A 26186-nucleotide genomic window follows, 5' to 3' on the forward strand; every position below is an offset into this window, starting at 1 on the left:
GCCGGTCCATTACCCCTCCACAGAGAGAGAGAGAAATTTAGTCTAAGAGGTTTCACAGGTACCCATTCAGATGAAGACGTTTATTCTCAGCGAGGAAAGGAAAGTTTAGGACCTGGTATACGAGAGATGCCCTAATGTGGCTACCAGGTACACATGAATTGGCCAATTTATGTGGTAAAAACGCTCTTATTTTTTCATATTTCTAGTGCAGTAATGCAGTTCAATTTTCATGTTTGCATGTTTTAGCGCCGCAGTGTGCTGCCTTATTTATTTGACTGTATACGAGTTGGTGACTCTAGGTTCAGCACCTGTTCACACTTAGTTTATGTTTGGATGTGATGGTCAGTTTTTTGAAATTTAAATCTTAGAATTGGCCTCCTTGCGGGCGAGGGCAGAAAAAGGAGCAGTCTGGGAGGAAAAATGGGAAATGAACTGATGGTAGTAATTTGCGAATCAGAGAAACCGCTGGATAGCTTTAAGACCGTCTGGACGGGGCCATTTTAGGATGGCAGACACCTTCTCGGGATCCATTTTCAGGCCTGTCTCCAAGATAATGCATACAAGAAACAGAAGAGATGTCTTCTCAAACACGTACTTTTCATATTTGTTGTACAGATGGTTTCTCCTTAACCTCGGCAGAACCTGGTGAACATCTATTCGGTGTGAAGGCAGATCTGGGGAGAACACCGAGATATCATCCAAGTAAACTACTACACACATGTAGAGAAGATCCCAAAAGATGTTGTTCACCAGTTCTTGAAAGACTGCAGGAGCATTACAGAGTCCAAACAGCATTACATGATACTTGTAGTGGCCATCACGGGCATTAAAGTCCATCTTTCATTCATCTCCCTGGTGTATTCGGATCAGGTTCTACGCTCCACGAAGATCAAGTTTAATGAAGACCCTGGAACCTTAAAGATTATCAAACAGCTCAGAGGGGAAATGCAGAGGACATTTATTTTTGATCATTATTTGATTCAGTCCCCTATAGTTGATACTGGGCCGAAGTGAACCGTCCTTCTATACAAAGAAAAATCCAGCTTCAGCCAGGGAGGAGGATTTCTGGATAAATCACATAGTAAGATTCTCTTTAATATATCCGGACATGGCTTGGGTCTCGGCCTGCAACTGGGGGTAGATTCGACGACCTCGTGGTGGGGATGCATCTTGGAGCAGGCAAGCCAGTTAAGTTAGATGAAGAAGCCGGGGGTCAAGCAGGACAAATGGGAACAAGGCAATTTTCGTGGAATTCCTGTCCCCAACAGAGTACTTCTTTGGATTTCCAGTCTAAGCCAGGCTTGTGTCTACGCTGCTATGGCAGGCCTAGAAGCAGAGGGTGCAACAGACCTGACAGCAAATAGAGAAGGATCTTTTCTGAGTGTAGCATTCCTACTTGAAGTTCCACGGTCTCGGTAACGAGGAGTATGGTCTCGGAAAATGGCCTCCATCCACCGATGAAACCACCAATGGATCTTGTATACGTGTGATCGAGATTTTATATGTCTCCACAATGGGCTGTTGGATGAAATTACCTGTAGAACCGGAGTCCAGGTAGGCAGACTCGACCAAACGGATGTTGCTGCAGGAGACAGATACTGTCAAAGTCAGCGATGGAGAGCAGCGATTCTCACCCAGGGTAGCCTCTCCAACAGACCCTAGTCTCTGGAGTTTCCTAGTTTCTGGGGGCAGGATCTGATTTCATGTTCAGAACTCTCGCAACAGAAACATCTTAACTCTCGACGACAAACTTCCTTAGGATCCATAGCCATCTTCACCTGGTCAATCTGCATAGACTCTAGAAGAGAAACCGATGCTGAGGCATCATGAGTGATCAGCCTTTGGAAAGTTGGAGCTAGCCGCACAGATCTTCCCTCGCGAGTCATCTCTTTGGAGCACTCAAGAGACCTGATGTCTATCCGGGTAGCCAGGAACACCAGGTCATCCAATGAGGTGGGAATATCTCAACCTGCCAGCTCTTCTTTGATTCTCCCAATAAGGCCCTTCAAGAAGGTAGCCACCAGTGCCCCATTATTCCAGGCCAGTTTGGACAACGTTACGAAAACTAATAGCATACTGGCCAACTGTTAAGTTACCCTGGCGCAGCCTCAGTAAATAAGATGCTTAAGAGGAAGCATGGCCAGGCTCATTGGAGACCTTATGAAATACTTTGATAAAGGATTGGAGGTTTGACACAAGAGGATCCCCTCTCTTCCATAGGGGATTGAGCCATGCAAGGGCTTCACCAGTGATGAAAGCAACTTTGGCCCGATTGGAAACAAACTTTCTGGTGGGAGATCTCCTGGTATAGGTCATAGAAAGAGGAAGCCGGAAAGCCAGAGGATTCCTTGGCTTGTGCAAACTATAATGGGAGTGGTGTATGTTATGGCTGGCAATCAGGCAACACAGCGTGCAGTAATCAGCGCACATACAGAGATCTGGCAATAACCAAAAACAATAGGACGAGCTCTGAGACGTGGAATCTCTGTAGACTGCAGTACCTGATCTATCCTCACACAACTATAAGCAGCAGTGGATTGCGCCTAACAACTACCTATGCAACTCGGCACTGCCTGAGGAGCTGACTAGCCTGAAGATAGAAATACAAGCCTGACTTACCTCAGAGAAATACCCCAAAGGAATAGGCAGCCCCCCACATATAATGACTGTTAGCAAGATGAAAAGACAAACGTAGGAATGAAATAGATTCAGCAAAGTGAGGCCCGATATTCTAGACAGAGCGAGGATAGCAAAGAGAACTATGCAGTCTACAAAAAACCCTAAAACGAAAACCACGCAAAGGGGCAAAAAGACCCACCGTGCCGAACTAACAGCACGGCGGTGCACCCCTTTGCTTCTCAGAGCTTCCAGCAAAAGTTAATAGCAAGCTGGACAGAAAAAACAGAAAACAAACTAGAAGCACTTATCTAGCAGAGCAGCAGGCCCAAGGAAAGATGCAGTAGCTCAGATCCAACACTGGAACATTGACAAGGAGCAAGGAAGACAGACTCAGGTGGAGCTAAATAGCAAGGCAGCCAACGAGCTCACCAAAACACCTGAGGGAGGAAGCCCAGAGACTGCAATACCACTTGTGACCACAGAAGTGAACTCAGCCACAGAATTCACAACAGGTGTAATCACGGTGCCATGGTCCCTGGATTACTTCTAATGGTGAAGAAGCCGGGGTCACGTACCTGGCTGAACTCCTGAATTAGCCCTATCTCTGTCCCCCCCACCCAAGGAAGTGAGGAGTTTTAGTGTATGAATATACACAAACCAGACAAAGAATGAATGACGAACAGGGATAAAGGAAAAATACCAATCATTCAAATATGCACTCACAGACATCAGAGGGGAGTACCAGGGAGAAAAGGTATGTAAATCAAATAGCAGAGAAAGATTTGCAAAGAGCCATAAAGTCCAAGCGTCAGTCACAGAACAATACCCCAAATGCCTCTACCAACAACTGACTCCTTTATTCCAAACCAGGCAATATAAGACTAAAACTGGCAATCCAGATTGCCAGATGCAAGTATATATAGGAGATAGGAGTGGTTAATACTGAACAGCTGAGATAATCCAAGCAGGAAGGCTTCAGATACTCTCAGCTGAACAGTTTAACCCCTGCAGTGCTAACAGAAACCTGCAGGGGTATGTGAAATAAGACGCTTCGGTCTTCTGGCCCCTCTCCGTCGCGATAAACCCATAAAAACTACTTCTTAATATCTCAATCCGGACGCTGATACCAATTATCTTTTTTTTTATTTGGTCTCACAACTGTTGGGACATAATAATATAACCTCATTATCTATTAAGAATAATGTCTTAAGATTTTTGCCAATAGGCATGGCTTATTGTCGTTAACTGGCATAAATTATGCCTTGTAAGGCTTTACCATAATTTTCTTTTCTTTTGCTTATGTATTGTTCAGTGCACAATATTACTAATGACTTTAATGGTTTAATAAAAGATAATTAGTATGTACTCTACAATCTGTGATCCTTAGTCTAAAATGTAGAGTGTGGAGCACCATATTATCTAGCACACACGGTGCCTCCTCTATGATTATTTTTGTAAATTGCTGGGTACAAGGTACTGATCTAGATGACTGAATTCATCTCAGGCAGCAGTGACACTCAAACATGCCTTCAGGAAGTTCCAGAGGTATTTAACCCCTTAGTGACAGAGCCAATTTGGTACTTAATGACTAAGCCAAATTTTACAATTCTGACCACTGTCACATTATTGAGGTTATAATTCCGGAAAGCTTTAAACGGATCTCGCTGATTCTGAGATTGTTTTTTTCGTGACATATTGTACTTCATGTTAGTGGTAAAATTTCTACAATATGACTTATGTTTATTTTTGAAAAAAACAGAAATATGGCGAAAAGTTTGAAAGTTTTGCAATTTTCAAACTTTGAATTTTTATGCCCTTAAATCAGAGAGTTATAGCGCACAAAATACTTAATAAATAACATTTCCCACATGTCTACTTTACATCAGCACAATTTTGAAAACATTTTTTTGTTTTGTTAGGAAGTTATAAGGGTTAAAAGTTGACCAGCGATTTCTCATTTTTCCAACAAAATTTACAAAACCATTTTTTTAGGGACCACCTCACATTTGAAGTGAGTTTGAGGATCAATATAACAAAAAATGCCCAAAAGTGACACCATTCTAAAAACTGCACCCCTCAAGGTGCGCAAAACCACATTCAAGAAGTTTATTAACCCTTCAGGTGCTTCACATGAACTAAAGCAATGTGGAAGGAAAAAATTAACATATTAATTTTTTCACAAAAAATGTACTTTGGAACAACAACAAAAACCCCCATTAACTATCATAAAATAACTCCCTCAGTGGAAAATAGTTTGAAACAGTGGCGTAACCAGAATATGATGGGCTCTGGTGAAAGATTATATATATATATAGATAGATATATATAGAGAGAGATATGACATAGATATATAATATCCCCCATCCTGGTATCTATGTCCCTTACCCTGGGTCTCATCCTGATATATATATCCCATCCAGGGATGTGTCCGTTATCCTGGGACCCATCCTGATAATACATGATGTCCCTTATACTTGTATATGTCCCTTATCCTGGGCCCCATCCTGGTATTATGTCCTTTTATCCTGGTATATGTCCATTATCCTGGGCCCCATCCTGGTATATATCCCTTATCCTAGGCCCCATCCTGGTAATATGTCCTTTTATTCTGGTATATGTACTTTTATCCTGGGCCCCATCCTGCTATATCTTCCCCATTCTACTGCTGTTCTTTAATGCATAGAAAAAAAAAAACATTATACTCGCCTTCCCACAACTCTCCCACCCCACAGCATCATCTTCTGAAGCCGCCAATTGACTTCAGCAACGGGAGCTCATGACTTCATTGCCATGTTCTCCCGGTCACGTGCACACCGAAGTCATCTGCTGGCCTCTGATTGGCTGGCAGCATGAATTGCCGTGCACGGATCCAACAAGTCTATGCGCTGCAATACACTTCAACTTCCTTGGACGCACATCCAGTTGAAATTTCTACTGGCCGTGGTCATTACGCCCCTGGTTGCAAACAACTAAGAGCTATAAAGATCAAATGAAATCATGCTGGGAACTATGGCGTTTACAGAACTATACAAGACAGGCACAAGGGTCTACATGTCCTTCATTCACTGCAATGTGATTGTGGGGTGCTAATAGGTTGCTTTGACAACTAAGGGTCTGCTATTATGACGCTCCAGTGGAAACCAGCCTGTGGCTGTCATTCTTAGGAGACCGTGATTTCTACTATACTGCAATACTGTATAGACATTAGATATTTTTCCGCTTAATTTGGAAAAAAACAACAAAAAACTCAATTTAGAAACTGATGGCAGCGACACATCATAAAAAAAAGTTGAGACAGGGCCATGTCTAAAATTAAAAGAACTCACCAAAAAGGACATAAAATTGAAAATAGACAGAAAAAAGCAGCTGTATTTACCAACATCAAGACACTTAATGCACTGCAGGATGTAGCAGCCCCATGATAAAGGTGGAGGCAACACAGGTGCTTGGTTTTACAAATATACATAGATAAAGGTTTCAGTGGGGAAAGGGGAGTAAGCTGCAGCCGCATATCTCTGGTGGTAGCTGTTCTTTCATCATATTCTAAGGGATGTTTTCTCGTTGTGGAGAGTGACATGCCAGGCCTCGCACACCACTATGAGGAGACTTAAATGCCCTCCATCCTACATTGGGAAATTAAATATGCAAATTGTCTCTTCAAAAAAGAAGAGGACTTAAACTGTAGCGCCACCTATTGGAAGCAGCAATCCTACAAGTCAATATCGACCCTTTAATGAGACTTGAAATATGACTTTGGATACAAGCCAAACCAGAATCCCAATTTGTAGACACAGTGTTTTGGGGTATTACCCCTCGTCCGTGCAAACTATGATTTGACTGGGTGAGAGGCTAAGTCTGGGATCTAAGGGGTAAGGTTTCTCCTTGTGGAGAGTGACATGCCAGGTCTGGGATGCCAGTATGAGGAGACTTAGACACCTTGCATGCTCCTCTGGAAAATTAAATTTAATCATGTTGAAATTCAATGTCTTGATTCTTCTTTGCCCCAATTTCTGTCGTTGGGGTAAAGTTGGGACACCTCACATGCATTAGATGGTAAGTCTGTGCTGCTGAAATTGGCGGACACTAACCTAAAATGTACGGGTACTTGTATTATTTCTATTTACTTTACTCATTGATATCCACTGCACGTTACAGACGTGTGTGTGATTTATCCTCCTGCTTTTGGGAATAGATCTACTTTTGTTGGGTTTCTGTGGTTCCTCTTTACAAAGCAGGGAGTTTCTGCGGCACATGCCTATAATATGGCTTGTGTAAAACAATGGGATATTGTTAATTCCTAGAAATGTGAGCAGCATTATTCACCTGTGTTTGTTAAAAGACGAGAGTTTATTTTTTTCTATTTCTCTGAAATTGTTTGCTAGACCTCCAAATGCTTAATGAGGACATTTCAACTGTTGAGTATGTACATCTGGCCACATTATGGAATAGTGGCTGCAGAGATTGATAAAACATATAGTTTATATTTACAGGCTGCGAATTGTAGCTGTGATACATGCAAGAAAATATGCCCATAATAGGCTACGTTCACATTCGCGTTGTGCGCCGCTGCGTCGGTGACGCAGCGCACAATGCAAATAAAAACGCACACTAAAACGCTGCGTTTTGCGACGCATGCATCCTTTTTTGCCGAAATTTGGACTCAAAAAAATGCAACTTGTTCAGGTTTTTCCCCCACCTTAGTTTGGACTCGGAGTTTGTGCGCACTCCAGGACCTTGATTTTGCTGCCAATATCCTCAGACCTTAGCTCCATGGCTGATTATGCTCTGTGCTTAGCAGCCCCAAGGTCAGATAAGGCTCCATTCACAAGGTCTTGAGGACACAAAATAAATTATTCATTGGGTCACAAAAGTGTAACGTTATGCGGCCGGTAAGGAACGTTATGTGTCACTGCTACCTCATCACGCAATACAAGTGAATGGGGTTACATTGTGACCCCATAGGATACCGCATCCGAGTCTGATTTTTTGTGACTTGTCTGTCTCGGAATGCAACACTATTCTTTTGTATTCCGCTTAGACACATCTTTAGCCATGCAACCGGCATCGCATCCAAAGTTGTGTAGCGCCAGCCTTAAAGGCCATATCCACTTTTACAACTTTTTATTGCTCCAGTGTTGCTATAATAAGAACATTTTGTATACATTTCTGCCACAGACTACATCTAGAGCTATGTAATGTTATTCTTCAGCCATCTTAGGGCCCCCATACGCACTGTCAGCTAAACCCAACATCATCGATGAAACGCCCACAGTTTAATGTGTATGGTGCGGTGGCCGACTGATGGTCGGGAGAGATGACTGATTGTCAGTCGGCGGCTTTCTCTTAGAAAAACCAGGTATGCTTGGCCATATGAGCGCTCCTGTGTATGGGGGAGTCAGTTCAGATGGTTGTCAGCAGAACGTTCAGCCAAAGCATCGTTTGGCCAACAGCCATCTAATGTGTTTGGCCGACCTTATGTAACCATGGAAGATGGTTAGATTACAGCAAAATCAGTCTACTTAGGAGCAGAATCCAGATGCATATTTCCAAGCTGGATGCAGAAAGGAAATAGGATATATGGGTCAATAGAGCCCTATGGCTAAAAACCATTATGTGAAGAGACCCCAATAAGAATTTTTACTTTTCTCTCTCGATTTCCTCACTACTGCAAGAATTAACAAAAAAAACGCTTGCTCTGGGGTTGCCATAATTTCAACAACTTGTTCTCTGAATCTATACATAAGAACACAAGTCACATGACAGGATGTCCAAGCACGTTACCACGGTAATCCCAGAGCAAGCACAATATTGATGTCTACAGAAGTCAAGAAATAATCTTGAAATGTCATACTTTATCTTTTGTGCTACGTTTAGTACACTACCCCTTTAATTTAAAGCTGTTTTGTCTTATGTGAAACTTTCTGTCCTGTGTAAAATGTTTTTGTATTCACAAGTATAAGCTTTTTCGCGTAGGATAGTAACTAGGGAAGAGTGAACGTCCTCTATGATACTCGGACATCACTTCAGTATCTTGGGGGCTCGGATATGCTCAGCACTCGGCGAGCATTAGACGGGGCTCAAATTTGAAACTTTAATCTCCAACCCTGCACATTTAGCTCCTGTTACACAGCCAATAAGCATGCAAGGATTGCCTGCCAGTCACCGTAATGACGTAGCCATCTTGGTAGTGGCATTACGGTGATTGGCTGGCTGCATTAATCCATCAGGGGTTATAAAAGGACAGGCCCTGCCGCGCTCTGCTCAATATCGCCATTGCACAGCTCACGGACAGTTCTTATTGGATGGAGAGTGCTTGTCCAGGGCTGTGTGAGTTATAGGGAAGGGCAGAGCAGTAGTCATGGCCATCTGCAGCAGTGTGCCCTGGCCTCACATCATATAAACACGCTGCTCATCATTCCTGCATACCTGCAGCATCTTCTTCAGCTCCATCAGGGACCTCACCACATTTCAGGAGATTCTCTGGACCCACTTTGGAATAAATAGATTCACAGTCCATTCCAACTTTAACAAGAACGTCTTTACTGGGACTTGCACACAGCATATTCATGTTCTTTCCAGCATAATCATCATCAGAGTTTACAGAAATTGACCGTACCTTTTGTATCCTCAGCGTCTACCCTGTGCAGGCTTAATCCGTTAGAGGAGCCCCATGACCGCTTCGCCCCAGTCCTGAGGGCATCCGCCCATGTGATAAGCTGCCACATCCAGGATGAACTGCCCATACTGCTTAGTCTTCTGGTGGCAGCTGCAGACCCACATAAACTGCACAGCCAGCACTGCTGCTGTATCTCCCTCCTGTGACAATCCAGGTTCTGAATATCTGCTGGGTTCTGTGCCTTAATAACGTTGCGTGGCACGGTGTTGCCCAGGGCTAGCCAGCAGTCCTGAGCTATGGGCGCCCTGGCCCAACTCCCTCCTATCAGGAAGTCCTTCCTAACTTATCTCCGTGCCCCTCCAATGTGAACCGTAACTATTTACCATGCCCCATCTAGTGGCCAATCTGAGGTTACTCACTTCCCCTACTAACCAATGAATGTAGATACACAGCAATAATGCACATATAAACAACATCATGAGAATAAGGGATGTCTGCATGATCCCGGCACATCCCCTACATACAGTATGCACAGATTAATGAATCAGAATCCTCTAGTGTTGATACTGGTGCTGAAGCTAAACCATCATATTAACAGTAATTCTAAGGCCTAATCTTGTGCATTGCTGTATGTATCAGGTACCGTCTGCAGGAGGTCTACAGGTGCAGGAGCAGGAAGAGTGCCTGAATACAGTCTCTAGGCAGGGCTTAGGACTTTGCAGTCCATTGCAAAATACAGCTCTGGCAAAAATTAAGAGACCACCACATCCAAACCCTGTCATGGGCAGCCCAATCTCTAGACCTGAACCCCATTGAAAACCTCTGGAATATAATCAAGAGGATGATGAATAGTCGCAAGCCATTAAACAAAGAAGAACTGCTTATGTTTTTGAGCCAGAAGCAGTGTGAAAGACTGGTGGAAAGCATGCCAAGACACATGAAAGATGTGATTAAAAATCCTGGTTATTCCACAAAATATTGATTTCTGAACTCTTCCCAAGTTAAAACATTAGTATTGTTGTTTCTAATTGATTATGAACTTGTTTTCTTTGCATTGAAGTCTGAAAACACTGGGTTTTATTTTAATTTTGACCATTTTTCTTTATCAGAAAAAAAATACAAAATTTATTGCTTGGAAATTCAGAGACATGTTGTCAGAAGTTTATAGACTAAAAGAACAATTTACATTTTACTAAAAAATATACCTATAAAGAGAAAAATCAGACAAACTGAACATTTTGCAGTGGTCTCTTAATTTTTGCCAGAGCTGTATATAGCTGCAGCAGTTAACCACATTCTTTTTTTGGGGGTTAAAAAAATGACTATATTGTCATCGAGTATTACTTGCTTTGTGGTACATTTTGGTGTTAAATAACACTCCAAAAAAGCATTGAAAAATATTTCTGGATTCAGTTAGTCATCCATACAGGCTCCACTGTTCCTAAAGGAACTGTGTGCACTTTGAAAATGCCCCCAGCAAATAGCTGGAAGGCATCTTGTATACGAGGCACCCTCTCTAGTAGGGAGGTCTCTGAGCAATCATTTAGTGTGTGTGCAACTGTGTTTCCAGGTCCCCCCCGTTGTATTATCCTGGGTAAACTACCCAGGTTCATGTTTCTGCAAACCTGTTTGAAAGTTAGCCTTTATCCTGAGTTGTCCGAATCAGAACCTAAAGCTGCTCTGGCGCTACCTGAACCTGCTCCGATGGGACCAGAACCTGATCCATGTGTGTGACAGTTTCCTAATCTCAGTGCTCCCCTTCGCAAAATCTGTGCCATTCCTATGACAAGAATAGTAACGTTCTTTTGCTTATCCCTTTTTACTTTTATGTAACTGCATATACTGTAATGTAAAATATTTTGTTTATTTTTATAAGCACTGCCTAATTGTTGGTTTAAATATATAAAATGTCATAGCTTTGTTCTTTTCCCTGTATAAAGCGCACCCCCAAAGCCTTGTAATATACCACGTTATCGGTAACGGATGTCCAATCAGTTTCTATAAATGATTGGTGGTGGTAGCTAGTCTTTTCTTTGGGTATGGCGGAGCTTGGCAGTGTCCGTACAGAAGTATACATAAATATCCATGTGTTGGAATCGAGGTGTATATACTATATGTTCACTGTGAAGGGCACAATAACCTGCCTAGTAGCAAAAGCAGCCGTGGCTTCGTCCAATTGTGTGATAGTCCAGACGATTGGAGGCAGCGGAGTGCCATGCGTGCCAAATTTTTGTGTTGGCTGCGGTGGAATATCTTTGTGATCTCCCTGACATACACATAGGATAGCCTGTTCTAAAAGGTTATTTGAAATTATAATTACCCTTTAAGCCCTTCCTGACATTTGCAGTATATACACGTCATGGTTGGGAAAGCCTTCCTGACTAATGAGGTATAAATACGTCACGGTGATCACGCTCGCATAAGAGCTGTGCGCGGCTGATCGCCGCTGGGTGCTCAGCTAACATGACAGGAGTGGCGCTCACAGCATTCCCAGAAGTTTAACCCCCTAAATGCTGGGATTGATATTGATCACAGCAATTAGAAGGCAGGGAAAGGGAGGGGACTCCCTCTCCCCTTTGATCGGCGCCGTCACCACGAGGGCCCAATTGTTGTTATTCAGACTGCTGAATGTGAAAGAAGCATAAGCTGGGCATAAAGTAATGGTGACTGCAACATACTGGGCACTACAATTTACGACAATAAAAGCAGATTTGCAATTTTCACTCACCAACATCCGCGGTTACTTGGCTCTGGAAAACACCTATGGAATAAAATCATCACTACACCTGTAGATAAATTCCATTATAATTGTAGCTGTGTGGCTAAGCAGTGCTGTACAGCCCCATATGGGGTATTTGCACGGTCAGCAGAAATTGTGTGACAAATTTTGGTGCCATTTTTTACCCAATTTTCCCTTGTGACAATGTAAAATTTTGGTGCAAAAACAAAATTTTTGTGGCAAAAATGTAATTATTTTTTCTTTACTGCCCAATGGCATAAAATTCTTTGACACACTTTTGGTGTCAATAGGATCACTGCACCTCTAGATTAAATCATTGAGAGGCATTTTGTAAAATGGGGTCACTTATGGGTTGGTTATGCTGTTCTGTCACCTCATGGGTCTGCCAATGTGACATGGCTAATGATTCCAGCAAATTTTGTGTTCACAAAGTCACATATGGGGTATCTGCATACTCTGGAGAAATTGCACAACAAATTGTATCAATCTCTACGATTACTCTTATAAAAAAATGCAAAATTTTGGGCTAAAAGAACACTTTTGTGGGAAAAATGTGATTTTTAAAAATAAATTTTCACGGCTCTATATTATAAACTTCTATTGAGCACATGGGGGTTCAAGGTGCTCAACACACATCTAGATATATTCCTTGAGGGGCATAGTTTCGAAAACAGGGTCACTTGTGGAAGAGGTTTACACTGTTTAGGCACATCAGGGGCTCTCTAAATGTAACATGGTGTCTGCTAATGATTCCAGAAAATTTTCAATTCAAAAAGTGAAATGGTGCTTCTTCCCTTCCGAGCCCTGCCAGGTGCACCCAAACAGTAGTTTTCCTCCAGATATGGGGTATCGGCATACTCAGGAGAAATTGCACAACAAATAGTACAATGCATTTTCTCGTGTCACCCATGGGAAAATGCAAAATTTAGGGCTAAAAGAACATTTTTGTGGAAAAAATGTGACTGTTTTCACAACCCTACATTATAAACCTGGGGGTTCAAGGTGCTCACAACACATCTAAATACATTCCATGAGGGGGTCTAGTTTCCAAAATCGGGTCACTTGAGTTTTTCCCCCACTGTTTAAGCACATCAGGGACTTTCCAAATGTGACATGGAGTCTGTTCTCAATTCCAGCCATTTTTGCATTCAAAAAGCCAAACAGTGCTCCTTCCCTTCTGAGCTCTGCCATGCGTTCAAACAGTACTTTTTCCCAACATACAGTTGTGTGAAAAAGTGTTTGCCTCCTTCCTGATTTTCTATTCTTTTGCATGTTTGTCACACTTAAATGTTTCAGATCACCAAACAAATGTAAATATTACGCAAAGATAACACAAGAAAACACAAAATGTAGTTTTTAAATGAAGGTCTTTATTTATTAAGGGAAAAAGAAAATCTTAACCTACAGGGCCCCATGTGAAGAAGTGATTGCTCCCTAAACCTAATAACTGGTTGGGACACCTTTAGCAGCAACAATTGCAATCAAGCATTTGCAACAGCTGGCAAGGACTCTTTTACAAGTTTCTGGAGGAATTTTGGCCCACTCATATTTGCAGAATTGCTGTAATTAAGCTACATTGGAGGGTTTTCGATCATGGACCTCCTTTTTAAGGTTATGCCACAGCATCTCAATTGGATTAAGGTCAGGACGTTGACTAGGCCACTCCAAAGTCTTAATTTTTTTTTTTTTTAAGCCATTCGGAGGTTGACTTGCTCGTGTTTTGGATCATTTTCCTGCTACATAACCCAAGTGCGCTTCAACTTGAGGCCATGAAAAGATGGCTGGACATTCTCCTTCAGGATTTTTGGTAGACAGCAGAATTTATGATTCATTTTACTGTTGGTATGATGTTTCTTTGGTAAAATGCTGTGTTACTTCTACGCCAAATGTAATGGGACATACACCTTCCAAAAACTTCAACTTTTGTCTCATCAGCCCACAGAAAATTCTCCCATCAAGATGTTGTCAAAACTGAAATTCGCCTTTATGTTCTTATTGCGCAGCAGTGGTTTTCATCTTCCATGCAGGTAATTTTTGCCCAGTCTCTTTCCTATGATGAATGTCATGATTCCAATGGCAGGGAATCACAAAAGGACAAGCACCAACGAGCTCTAGGGTGATGGAACCTGAGCTGACCGCGACCCTAAACCTGAACACACAAATAACAATAGCCGGGGAACGTGCCTACGTTGATCCTAGACGTCTCGCACCAGCCGAAGATCTAACTTCCCCTATTAGAAGAAACACAGACCTCTCTAGCCTCCAGAGAAATACCCCACAGAAATAGCAGCCCCCCACATATAATGACGGTGAAATGAGAGGAAGGCACATACACAGTATGAAAACAGATTCAGCAAAATGAGGCCCGCTAAAACTAGATAGCAGAGGATACAAAAGTAAACTGCGCGGTCAGCAAAAAACCCTTCAAAAAACCATCCTGTAATTACTTGAACTCATGTTCCAACTCATGGAACATGAGGAGCAATTACAGCCCACTAGAGCAACCAGCAGCAAAGAAACAATTATATGCAAGCTGGACTAGACAAAAATAAAGCAAAACGTGGAACAAGAAAATCAAAAACTTAGCTTGTCCAGAAGATAACTGAAGCCAGAAGCTGAGGTAACAAAACACTCTGATAACCTTGATAGCCGGCGGGGAAATGACAAGAAAGCCCGGTTAAATAGGAAACTCCCAAATCCTAATAGAACAGGTGGACACCAGAGACAGCAGAACACAAATCACCCAGTACCATCAGTAACCACCAGAGGGAGACCAAAAACAGAACTCACAACAGATGAAGTCATGAATACTCAACTTAACTGTGGCAAGTGAGGCCTGCAGTTATATGGATGTTGTTGTGGGGTATTTTGTAACCTCTTGGATGAGTTGTCACTGCACTATTGGGGTAATTTCGGTTGGTCAGCCACTCCTGGGAAGATTCAGCACTGTTCCATGTTTTTGCCAATTGTGGATAATGGCTCTCACTGTGGTTTGCTGGAGTTCCAAAGCTTTAGAAATGGCTTTATAACCTTTTCCAGACTAATAGATCTCAATTACTTTGTTTCTCATTTCTTCCAGAATTTCTTTGGATCGCGGCATAATACTGTATTTTGCTTTTGAGGATCTTTTGGTCTACTTCACTTTGTCAGGCAGGTCCTATTTAAGTGATTTCTTGATTGAGAACTGGTGTGGCATTAATCAGGCCTGGGTGTGGCTAGGGAATTTGAACTCAACTTCAAAAAGATGTGATAAACCACAGTTAATTTATGTTGTAAGGGGAGGGGGCAATCACTTTTTCACACAGGATCCTGCAGGTTTGGATTTTTTTCCATTAATAATAAAGACCTTCATTTAAAAACAGCAATTTGTGTTTACTTGTGTTATCGTTGTCTTAAATGTGTTTGGTGATCTGAAACATTTAAGGGTTACAAACATGCAAAAGAATATGAAATCAGGAAGGAGGTAAACACTTTTCACACAACTGTATTGAGCATAAGCATACTCAGGAGAAACTACACAACAAATATTTGGGTCAATTTTCTCCCGTTACCCTTGGGGCTAAAGTAACATTTTTGTAAAAAAAAAGAAAAATGTTCATGTTTTCTTTCCACACTCCATTAATTCCTATGAAACACCTAAAAGGTTAACAAACGTCTTGAATGTTGCTTTCAACACCTTGAGATTTTAGAATAGTGTCACTTTTGGGTATTTTCTGTCATATGGGCCCTTCAAAGTCACTTAAAATGTGATGTAGGGTTAAGGTTGCATTAGGGTTAATGTTGGGGTTAGAAATGTTTTTTTTTTATTCAGAAGTAAAAAGAAATGACATGATGGCTAGTGTTGAGCACAAGTGCTTGTCACTCATGTTTGTATCAGGTGCTCGGGTATGCACGGAGTATCACAAATCCCTGCATGTTTTTTTGGAGGGGCGTCTTAACAGCCGCTAAACATGTGGGGCGAGACTCGAGCATGTCACTCGAGCACCCGCGATATTTGGTGCCTATCCGAGCACCCGATGCAAACTGGTGTAGCGAGCACTTGTGCTCAACACTAATGACATATTCAATATGACGACCTAATGTTATCAAATTCTGTTTAGTACCTGTGGGTTCAAAATACTCACTATACCCCTGAATAAAGTCCTTGAGGGGTGTGCTTTCCAAAATGGGGTCACTTGTGGGGGGTTTCCACTGTTTAGGAACATCAGGGGTTCTCCAAACGCGACATGGTGTCAGCGAATTGTTCCAGCAAATTTTACATTCAAGAAGTCAAACGGCGCTCCTTCCTTTCAGAGCCTTGCTGTGCCTAACAGTAGATTTCCTCCACAAATAAGGTATCGGCATATTCAGAAGAAATTGCTCAACAAATTTTGGTGCTAATTTTCTCCTGTTAATCTTGTGAAAATAATCAATTTGGGGCTAAAGTAACATTTTTGCGAAAAAAAGTAAAATGTACAATTTTTCCTTCCACATTCCGTTAATTCCTGTGAAGCACCTGAAAGTGGTTTTGCGCACCTTGAGGGGTGTAGTTTTACAATGGTGTCACTTTTGGGTATTTTCTGTCATATAGGCCCCTCAAAATCACATCAAATGTGAGGTGGTCCCTAAAAAAATTGTTTTGTAAATTTAGTTGGAAAAATGAGAAATCAATGGTAAACTTTTAAGCCTTGAAAAAACTGTTTCAAACATAGTGCTGATGTAAAGTAGACATGTGGGAAGTGTTATTTATGAACTGTTTTGTGTGACATAACTCTCTGGTTTAAAGGGAATCTAATCACTCCCTGGATTTAATGTAAGCTCTTACTATGGGCATACAGGTAAATAGAATGGTTAAACCAGTCTTACCTGTATGCCTCATGGCTGCAGTCTAGCTGTTGGTAAAAACAGTGTTAATGATTTCTTCCAGGCTCCGGGGCGTGTGGTGCCTGGAAGAAATCCCTGCCTCCTCTCTTCATTATAATGGCACCCCCTACATAGATGTCACACTGACCAGTGATGTACTGTTGCTGCGCTGTAATCCAGAGCATGTGCCGTCTATTCGCACGGTTATATGAAACTTACCTGTCTTTCTTTGGGCAGAGTCTTCATCGATCATCTGCACAGGCGTGTCTCTGATACAGCGCAGAAGATTGATGAAGACCCTCCCCATAGAAGGGTGGATAAGTTTCACATAACCGCACGGTGGATGGCGCAAGCACGGGATTACTGCGCCGCAACTGCAAGTCACTGGTCAACCTGTCCCTGCGGCCAAAAAACACCCCCATGGCATGATACTGCCACCGCCAGGTTTCACTGTTGTCATTGTATTGGGCAGGTGATGAGCAGTGCCTGGTTGTCTCCACACATACCGCTTAGAATTATCACCAAAAAGGTCTATCTTTGTCTTATCAGACCAGAGAATCTTATTTCTCATAGTCTGGGAGTCCTTCATGTGCTTTTTTTTAGCAAACCCTATGCGGGCTTTCATATGTCTTGCACTGAGGAGAGGCTTCTGTCTGGACACTCTGCCATAAAGGCCCTACTGGTGGAGGGCTGCAGTGACAGTTGACTTTGTGGCACTTTCTCCCATCTCCCTACTGCATCTCTGGAGCTCAGCCACAGTGATCTTGGGGTTCTTCTTTACCTCTCTCACCAAGGCTCTTCTCCCACGATTGCTCAGATTGGCTGGACGGCCAGATCTAGCAAGACTTCTGGTGGTCCCAAACTTCTTCCATTTAAGGATTATGGAGGCCACTGTGCTCTTAGGAACCTTGAGTACTGCAGACATTCAGTTGTAACCTTGGCCAGATCTGTGCCTTGCCACAATTCTGTCTCTGAGCTCCTTGACCAGTTCCTTTGACCTCATGATTCTCATTTGGTCTGACATACACTATGAGCTGTGAGGTCTTATATAGACAGGTGTGTGCCTTTCCAAATCAAGTTAAGTAAATAAGGCAGCACACTGTAGCGCTGAAACATGCAAATATGAAACACGAAAATTGAACTGCATTACTGCACTAGAAATATGAAAAATGAGAGCGTTTAGCGCATAAAAATGGCCAATTTTATGTGTACCTGGTAGCCCCTTTACGGCATCTCTCTTATACCAGGTCCTACACTTGCCTTACCTCGCTGAGAATAAACGTCTCCATCTGAATGGGTACATGTGAAACCTCTTCCTAGACTAAAATTCTCTCTCTCTGTGGAGGGGTATTGGACCTGCTGTAATTAAAACACCTGTGGCTAGGAGGCGGAGTGCAAGATCAGAAGGCTAGAGAATACATTTCCAAAACCTGACCGGCACATTCAAACATAGGCTCAGTGTGAACAGGTGCTGAACCTAGAGTCACCAACTCGTTATAGTTAAGTAAATAAGGCAGCACACTGTAGCGCTGAAACATGCAAATATGAAACACGAAAATTGAACTGCATTACTGCACTAGAAATATGAAAAATGAGAGCGTTTAGCGCATAAAAATGGCCAATTTTGTGTACCTGGTAGCCCCTTTACGGCATCTCTCTTATACCAGGTCCTACACTTGCCTTACCTCGCTGAGAATAAACGTCTCCATCTGAATGGGTACATGTGAAACCTCTTCCTAGACTAAAATTCTCTCTCTCTGTGGAGGGGTATTGGACCTGCTGTAATTAAAACACCTGTGGCTAGGAGGCGGAGTGCACGATCAGAAGGCTAGAGAATACATTTCAAAAACCTGACCGGCACATCCAAACATAGACTCAGTGTGAACAGGTGCTGAACCTAGAGTCGCCAACTCGTATATAGTTAAGTAAATAAGGCAGCACACTGTAGCGCTGAAACATGCAAATATGAAACACGAAAATTGAACTGCATTACTGCACTAGAAATATGAAAAATGAGAGCGTTTCGCGCATAAAAATGGCCAATTTTATGTGTACCTGGTAGTCCCTTTACGGCATCTCTCTTATACCAGGTCCTACACTTGCCTTAACTATATACGAGTTGGCGACTCTAGGTTCAGCACCTGTTCACACAGTCTGTTTGGATGTGCCGGTCAGGTTTTTGAAATGTATTCTCTAGCCTTCTGATCGTGCACTCCGCCTCCTAGCCACAGGTGTTTTAATTACAGCAGGTCCAATACCCCTCCACAGAGAGAGAATTTTAGTCTAGGAAGAGGTTTCACATGTACCCATTCAGATGGAGACGTTTATTCTCAGCGAGGTAAGGCAAGTGTAGGACCTGGTATAAGAGACATGCCGTAAAGGGGCTACCAGGTACACATAAAATTGGCCATTTTTATGCGCTAAACGCTCTCATTTTTCATATTTCTAGTGCAGTAATGCAGTTCAATTTTCGTGTTTCATATTTGCATGTTTCAGCGCTACAGTGTGCTGCCTTATTTACTTAACTATATACGAGTTGGTGACTCTAGGTTCAGCACCTGTTCACACTGAGTCTATGTTTGGATGTGCCGGTCAGATTTTTGAAATGCCTTTCCAAATCAAGTCCTATCAGTTTAATTAAACACAGTTGGACTCCCATGAAGTAGATCCATCTCAAGGAGGATCACAAGGAAATGGACAGCATGAGACTTGCGTATGAGTTTCTGAGCAAAGGGTCTGAATACTTATGACCATGTGTTTTCAATTTTTCTTTTATATTAAATTTGCAAAAATTTTTACATTTCTTTTTTTTCAGTCAAGATGGGGTGCAGAGTGTACATACATTAATGTGAAAAAAAAAGAACTTTTCTGAATTTACCAAATGGCTGCAATGAAACAAAGTGAAAAATGTAAAGGGGTCTGAATACTTTCCATACCCACTGTAGTAAGAGCTTAAATTCATCCAGGGAGTGACAGATTCTCTTTAAGTTTGAAAACTGAGAAAAAATGCGTTTTGCTACCTCACAACCTCAAATTTGACCTTTTTTTTTAGGGTTTGCATCAGTTTATGTAAAAACATGCCTACAACTGTGAAGATTTGTTTTATTTGTGTGAAGCAAACAAGTAGGACAAATAACTAAAAACTTCAGTGTGCATAACTATTCACCCCCCTAAAGTCAGTACTTTGTAGATCCTCCTTTTGCAATACAGCTGCAAGTTGGTTTGGATAAGTCTCTATGAGCCTTCAACATCTTGCCACTGCGATTTTTACTAATTTCTCAAGGCAAAACCTCTACAGCGCCCTCAAGTCAGATGGTTTCCTCTGATGAGCAGCAATCTTCAAGTCTGACCACAGATTTTCAATTAGATTAAGGTCTGGGGTTTGACTAGACCACTCCAAAACATTTAACTGTTTCCCGTTAAATCACTCGAGTGTTGCTTTATCATTATGCTTTGGGTCATTATCTTGCTGGAAGGTGAACCTCTGTCCCAGTTTGAAATCACTGACAAACTGAAGCAGGTTTTGATCAAGAATATTGCTAAATTTCGCACCATCCATCTTCCCCTCACCTTGGACCATCTTACCTGCTGCCAAAAAAATCTGCATAGCATGATGCTGCCACCATGTTTTACTGTGGGGATGGTGTTTCTGGGATGGTAAGCTGTGTTGGTTTGGTGCCAGTGTTTACCTTAGTGGCCAAAAAGTAGAATTTTGATCTCATCTGAGCACATCACCTTCCTCAATACATATGGAGAGTCTCCCACGTCTTTTGGCAAACTCAAAAAGAGCCTTACAATTTTTTAAAGTAAGGTATTTTCTTTCCACTCTTCCATGAAGGCCACCTCTATGGAGTGTTTGGCTTATTGTGGTCGTATGGACAGATACTCCAGTCTTTGCTTGAGAACTCTGCAGATCCTTCAGGGTTACCCATGATCTCTGTGCTAGATTTCTGATTACTGCCCTCCTTGTCACGGCTGAGAGTTTTGGTGGGCGCTCTCTCTTGGCAGGTTTGCTGTTTTACCTTATTCTTTCCATTTGATGGTGCTTTGGGGATTATCAGAGATTGGGATTTTTTTGATGACCCAACCCTGGCTTGTACTCAACAACTTCATCCCTGACTTGTCTGGAGATATCCTTGGTCTTCATGGTGTTTGGTTAATGGTTCCTCTTGTTAATGATGTTGCAGCCTCTGTGGCCTTTGAGAAAAGGTAAAGTGTATATACTGACAGACACAGGACACTTAGATTGCACACAGGGAGGGCATCCTGTCACTAAGCATAGGACTTATGAAGGTAACTGCTTGCACCAGAATTTTTTAGGGGCTTCATAGCAAAAGGGATGAATACATATGCACATGGCAATTTGTATTTATTTTGTCCCGTAAGTACAATTTATGCCTATATTTTTCTTGCTTCACTTACTTATTATTGCTGATGAATCACACACGAATAGGATTAAAAAAATATTTAAACAGGTTATAATGTAAAAAAAAGGTAAAAAGCCAAGGGAAAATACTTTGCAAGCCACAGAATGTCTTCTGGTTTTATTCACCAGCAACACTGCAAAAACTGTTTGCTGCATTTTTCCATTTTTTCATTGTTTTCTATAGGTAAAAAAACCAAACCTCTGAAAGAAGTGATGCTGCAGATATAAAAAAAATGCTGCAGCTCTCAAATTCAGGCAGGAAAAATATAAAACGCTTGTTTATGAGATTTCTAAGATCTCTCGGCTTTTCCTGGTACTGTAAAACGCAGCTTATTTGCACACAAAAAAAAAATCACCCAAAAATGTGTGAACTGTTGTGAATTCAGCTTTTGGGCTCCCTCCGGTGGTTGTAGAGGGTAATGCAGTTGTGCCTGGACTGCAGGAGTGGACAGGTGTATCTACTAATTGCAAAACTGACTGGGGTATATAGCTTTGCTTGATCCTTTAGTCAGTGCCAGTTGTCCATTGTTCTTGAAGGATTCACTTCCCTGCTGGTCTCTCCAGTTTGCTGTGTTTTTCTACAAAGATAAGTCCTGGCTTTGTTTTTGATGTCCACCTGCAGTGGACCTTATAGTTCTGTGTATTTTCATGTTTTTGTCTTGTCCAGCTTGGTCTGTGAAGGATTTTTTGCAGCCTAGCTATTTCTCTGGAGATACCCCCCATGTCTTTAGTCAGATGTGGTGATCCGTATTTTCTGCGGTGGATATTTTCTAGTGTTTTTATACTGACCACATAGTACTCTGTTCTATTCTTTCTTTTTAGCAAGTGTGGCCTCTTATGCTAAAATCTGATTTCATTTCTGCGTATGTTTTTTCCCTCTCCTCTCACAGTCAATATTTGTGGGGTTCCCCACGCCTGCTGGTCTGAGTGATTCTATGTCTCTGGCCATTCAGATTGATCGGCGCTTGCGTGAGCGCAGAATTGTGCACACTGTGGCGTTGTCCTCTGAGCGGAGCCCTGAGCCTATGCAGTGTGATAGGATTTTGTCTAGAGCTGAACGTCAAACATTCAGGCGTCATAATAGGTTGTGTTTTTACTGCGGCGATTCTGCTCATGTTATTTCTGATTGTCCTAAGCGTACTAAGAGAATCGCTAGTTCTGTTGCCATCAGTACTATACAACCTAAATTTCTGTTATCTGTGACCTTGATCTGCTCATTGTCGTAGTTTTCTGTCATGGCATTTGTGGATTCAGGCGCCGCTCTGAACTTAATGGACTTAGAATTTGCCAGACGTTGTGGTTTTCCCTTGCAGCCTTTGCAGAACCCTATTCCTTTGAGGGGCATTGATGCTACACCGTTGGCTAAAAATAAACCTCAGTTTTGGACACAGCTGACCATGCGCATGGCGCCAGCCCATCAGGAAGATTGTCGTTTTCTGGTGTTGCATAATTTGCATGATGATATTGTGCTGGGTTTTCCATGGTTGCAGCTACATAATCCGGTGTTAGATTGGAAATCCATGTCTGTGACTAGTTGGGGTTGTCAGGGGGTTCATGATCAGGTTCCTTTGATGTCAATTTCCTCTCCCCCCTCTTCTGAAATTCCTGAGTTTTTGTCTGACTTCCAGGATGTATTTGATTAGCCCAAATCCAGTTCCCTTCCGCCGCATAGGGACTGTGATTGTGCTATTGATTTGATTCCAGGTTGTAAGTTCCCTAAGGGCTGACTTTTCAACCTGTCTGTGCCTGAACATACCGTCATGCGGAGCTATATTAAGGAGTCTTTGGAGAAGGGGCATATTCGGCCATCTTCTTCACCGTTGGGAGCGGGGTTCTTTTTTGTTGCCAAGAAGGGTGGCTCCTTGAGACCCTGTATTGATTATCGCCTCTTGAATAAGATCACGGTTAAATTTCAATACCCCTTGCCTTTGCATACTGATTTGTTTGCTAGGATTAAGGGGTCTAGCTGGTTTACTAAGATTGACCTTCGAGGGGCATATAATCTTATTCGTATCAAGCAGGGTGATGAATGGAAAACTGCATTTAATATGCCCGAAGGCCATTTTGAATACCTTGTGATGCCATTCAGACTCTCTAATGCCCCATCTGTGTTCCAATCCTTCATGCATATCTTTCGGAGTTATCTTGATAAATTCATGGTTGTATATTTGGATGATATTTTGATTTTTTCCAATGATTGGGAGTCTCATGTGAAACAGGTCAGGATGGTATTTCAGATCCTCCGTAATAATGCTTTGTTTGTGAAGGGGTCAAAGTGCCTCGTTGGAGTGCAGAAGGTTTCTTTTTTGGGTTTCATTTTTTCTCCCTCATGTATAGAAATGGATCCGGTTAAGGTTCAGGCCATTCATGATTGGATTCAGCCCACATCTGTGAAGAGCCTTCAGAAATTCTTGGGCTTTGCTAATTTTTATCGTCGTTTCATTGCCAACTTCTCCAGTGTGGTTAAACCTCTAACCGATTTGACCAAGAAAGGCGCTGATGTGACGAATTGGTCCTCCGCGGCTGTTTCTGCCTTTCAGGAGCTTAAACGCCGATTTACTTCTGCCCCTGTGTTGCGTCAGCCAGATGTTTCTCTTCCATTTCAGGTTGACGTTGACGCGTCAGATTGGGGCAGGGGCCGTTTTGTCTCAAGAGGAATTCTGATGGTTCCTTGATGAAACTTTGTGCCTTCTTTTCTCGGAGGTTTTCGCCTGCGGAACGCAATTATGATGTCGGCAATCGGGAGTTGTTGGCTATGAAGTGGGCATTTGAGTGGCGTCATTGGCTTGAGGGGGCCAAGCACCGTATTGTGGTCCTGACCGATCATAAGAATCTGATTTACCTCGAGTCTGCCAAACGGCTGAATCCTAGAGACTCGATGGTCCCCGTTTTTCTCCCGTTTTGATTTTGTGGTCTCGTATATTCCTGGTTCTAAGAATGTTAAGGCGGATGCCCTCTCTAGGAGTTTTTTTTCCTGATTCCCCTGGGGTTCTTGAGCCGGTCGGCATTTTGAAGGAAGGGGTGAATCTTTCTGCCATCTCCCCTGATTTGCGACGGGTTCTTCAGGAATTTCAGGCTGATAAGCCTGACCGTTGTCCTGTGGGGAAACTGTTTGTTCCTGATAGATGGACTAGTAAAGTGATTTCTGAGGTTTATTGTTCTGTGTTGGCTGGCCATCCTGGGATTTTTGGTACCAGAGATTTGGTTAGTAGGTCCTTTTGGTGGCCTTCTTTGTCATGGGATGTGCGTTCTTTTGTGCAGTCCTGTGGGATTTGTGCGCGGGCTAAGCCTTGCTGTTCCCACGCTAGTGGGTTGCTTTTGCCATTGCCGGTCCCTGAGAGACCTTGGACGCATATTTCTATGGATTTTATTTCCGATCTTCCTGTTTCCCAAAGAATGTCGGTTATCTGGGTTGTCTGTGACCGATTTTCTAAGATGGTTCATTTGGTGCCTTTGCCTAAATTGCCTTCTTCTGATTTGGTTCCGTTGTTTTTTCAGCATGTGGTACGTTTGCATGGTATTCCGGAGAATATTGTGTCCGACAGAGGTTCCCAGTTTGTTTCTAGGTTTTGGCGGGCCTTTTGTGCCAAGCTGGGCATTGATTTGTCTTTTTCCTCTGCATTTCATCCTCAGACAAATGGCCAGACTGAGCGAACTAATCAGACCTTGGAGACCTATTTGAGATGCTTTGTGTCTGCTGATCAGGATGATTGGGTGGCTTTTTTGCCATTGGCCGAGTTTGCCCTTAATAATCGGGCTAGTTCGGCTACTTTGGTTTAGACACTTCGTCACAGCCTCAGATATAACTACCCCTAAAGAAGGAAATAGAAAGCTATCTTGCCTCAGAGAAACCCCCAAAAGGAAGGACAGCCCCCCACAAATATTGACTGTGAAAGAAGAGGGAAATGACGAACACAGAAATGAAATTAGATTTCAGCAAAGGGAGGCCAAAACTAAACTAGATAGACAAAGAGCAAAGGATACTGTGCGGTCAGTATTAAAAACTACAAAATCCACGCAATTTACAAAAATGAACTCCACACCGACTCACGGTGTGGAGGGGCAAATCTGCTTTCCCAGAGCTTCCAGCTAGCCTGAATAAGACATAGTGACAAGCTGGACAAAAGAGACAAAATGCAAAGCAATAGAGTCCAAGCAAATGGACAAACAAAACTAGCAAAACTTATCTTTTGCAGACAAGGACTGGCCATATGAGAAATCCAAGGGAAGAATCAAATCCAACCAAGAACATTGACAGCAGGCATGGACTAAAGCCCAGAGCAAGTTTAAATAACAAACCCAGGCAAGGCGATTAGTGAAGGCAGCTGCCACAGCTACCTAACGGAGCAGCAGTTCCACTTGAAACCACCAGAGGGAGCCCAAGGGCAGAACTCGCAAAAATACCATTAGCAACCATAGGAGGGAGCTCCCGAACGGAACTCACAACACGACAGGTTGCAGCAGATTTGGGCTTGTGTGGTGGACAATTTGGTGCTGTCTCAGGAGGAGGCTCAGCGTTTTGCTAACCGTCGTCGGTGTGTTGGTTCCCGGCTTCGTGATCTGGTTTGGTTATCTTCCCGTCATGTTCCTATGAAGGTTTCTTCTCCTAAGTTTAAGCCTCGATTTATTGGTCCTTATAGGATTTCTGAGATTATTAATCCGGTGTCCTTTCGCCTGGCGCTTCCGGCCTCTTTTGCTATTCATGTCTTCCATAGATCTTTGTTGCGGAAATATGTGGAGCCCGTTGTTCCCTCTGTTGATCCTCTGGCCCCTGTATTGGTTGATGGGGAGTTGGAATATGTTGTTGAGAAGATTTTGGATTCCCGTTTTTCGAGGCGGAAGCTTCAGTACCTTGTCAAGTGGAAGGGTTATGGCCAGGAGGATAATTCTTGGGTTTCTGCCTCTGATGTCCATGCCGTTGATTTGGTTCGTGCCTTTCATCG

The sequence above is a fragment of the Ranitomeya imitator genome, chromosome 4 (genome assembly GCF_032444005.1).
Source record: "Ranitomeya imitator isolate aRanImi1 chromosome 4, aRanImi1.pri, whole genome shotgun sequence".
NCBI classification, from domain to species: Eukaryota; Metazoa; Chordata; class Amphibia; order Anura; family Dendrobatidae; genus Ranitomeya; species Ranitomeya imitator.